Source organism: Oryctolagus cuniculus, chromosome 5, assembly GCF_051225735.1.
Source record: "Oryctolagus cuniculus isolate XC-2025 breed Fujian yellow rabbit chromosome 5, ASM5122573v1, whole genome shotgun sequence".
NCBI classification, from domain to species: domain Eukaryota; kingdom Metazoa; phylum Chordata; class Mammalia; order Lagomorpha; family Leporidae; genus Oryctolagus; species Oryctolagus cuniculus.
The window spans coordinates 27,886,515-27,888,496 of NC_142871.1; the positions used below are offsets into that span (position 1 = coordinate 27,886,515).

At 38.8% G+C, this 1,982-nt stretch overlaps 1 pseudogene across 1 annotated transcript; it reads left to right on the forward strand.

Moving 5' to 3' along the window:
• The first annotated feature begins 334 nt into the window (after window positions 1-334).
• LOC100351260 (small nuclear ribonucleoprotein E pseudogene) lies at window positions 335-825 on the forward strand (annotated as a pseudogene). The gene has a single exon (XR_016233663.1). The product of XR_016233663.1 is annotated as a small nuclear ribonucleoprotein E pseudogene (transcript).
• The last annotated feature ends 1,157 nt before the right edge of the window (window positions 826-1,982 follow it).

A 1,982-nucleotide genomic window follows, 5' to 3' on the forward strand; every position in this document is an offset into this window, starting at 1 on the left:
TAAAAAGAGACCAAACAGACAAACTGGGAAGCCTTACTGAGTCATCTATGTAAAATAACTATTTGCAATTCAAATCCCCTTAATTCAATGGTTAAAAAAATATTGCCAAACTAAGACAACATAGAGTTATCAGCTATGGTCTGATAATATGCTGTTAAGAGCTTGGTAAAGGCAGCAATTTCTCATGCAAGTTTGCTTCTTGAATGTACACAATATTTGTTGCTAGGAATTTCCACACTAGAGATGAATTTTTGAAATCAGAATTTAAATAAATAAATCTTAGTAAAACATCAATATTCAAATAATATTTGAACATAGAAAATAATTCTCGGTCCAGTGTGGTCTTTGTGAGATTCCACCATGGCGTACCGTGGCCAGGGCCAGAAAGTACAGAAGGTGATGGTGCAGCCCATCAACTTCATCTTCAGATACTTGCAAAACCGATCTCGCATTCAGGTGTGGCTCTATGAACAAGTGAACATGCGGATAGAGGGCTGCATCATTGGTTTTGATGAATACATGAACCTCGTATTAGATGATGCAGAAGAGATTCATTCTAAAACAAAGTCAAGAAAACAACTGGGTCGGATCATGCTAAAAGGAGATAATATTACTTTGCTATAAAGCGTCTCCAACTAGAAATGGTGGATGAAGTGAGAAAATACTGAGAAGGCAATGCTGTGTGTTTTGGTTTGTTTTGTAGGTGCCCTTTCATTGCGAGTGTAGTTCCAAAACACTTGTTCATGTTGTTTTTATTACCCTTATGTTATTACAAGAAGACAATAAATACAGTGGGAATTTTATTTAAAAAAAAAAGAAAGAAAATAATTCTCCTCACTTAGTATACTTCTCAAACAAAACAGTAATGGCCAGAAATATAAAATTATTGGAATTGATGACACAGGGCCTGGCACTGTGGCATAGCGGATAAAGCTGCCACCTGCAGTGTCAGCATCCATATGGGCACTGGTTTGAGTCTGGCTGCTCCACTTCCAATCCAGCTCTCTGGTATGACCTCGGAGAGCAGTACAAGATGGTCAGAGTCCTTGGGCTCCTGTACCTGCATGGGAGCCCCAGAGGAAGCACCAGGTCCTGGCTTTGGAAGGCTCAGTTCAGGCCATTACGGCCATTTGAGGAGTGAACCAGTGGATGTAAGACCTCTCTCTCTTTCTTTGCCTCTGCCTCTCTGTAACTTTGTCTTACCTATAAAAAATACATAAAGATTCTTTGAAAAAAGAAAGTGATGACACAGATATGTCTGGCAACAGAGTTTTTGTAACTATGTATGAATCAGTTAAACAATGTAGACAAAACACAGACATTTTCAGGTCAAGCAAACAAAAACAGATTTATTACTATAAGATCCTTGTGTAGGAACTTCCAAAGAATGTACTTTGGGTGGAAGAAATTAAATCCAGAAGGAAGAAAGAATTAAGATGTAACAAGATCTGTAACTAAACAAACTAAATAGAGTAAACATCTGGGCAAAGCTAAACACAGTTTGATTAAGTACAAAATTAGCCATCGTGTAGGTAAAAGTAAGATAGAATTAAAATTTTATATTATAATAAAAAGGGCACCTGAGAGGGAATTGAAGTTAAAGGTTTCTAATGGATTGCTTTAAAAGTTTATTTATTTATTTAAGAGACTGACAGATAGAGAGAGAGGGAGAGACAGAGATATGTCTTCCATACATTGGTTCGCTCCCCAGCTGGCCACAACAACTTGGGCTGGGCCAGGCTGGATCCAGGAGCAAGAACTGCATTGACACCCCTCTCACCCCCTGTCATATGTATGCAGGGAAGCAGGAATTAGGTACTTGATTCACTGTCTGTTCCTAGACACTAGCAGAAAGGTGAACCAGAAGCAGAGTAGCTGGGACTCAATCAGGCACGTCAGTGTTGAATGTGGGCATCCCAAGGGCAGCTACTGTGCCATAATGCTTGTTCTTCTAAAAGACCAGTATTATTCAAAAGATAAGA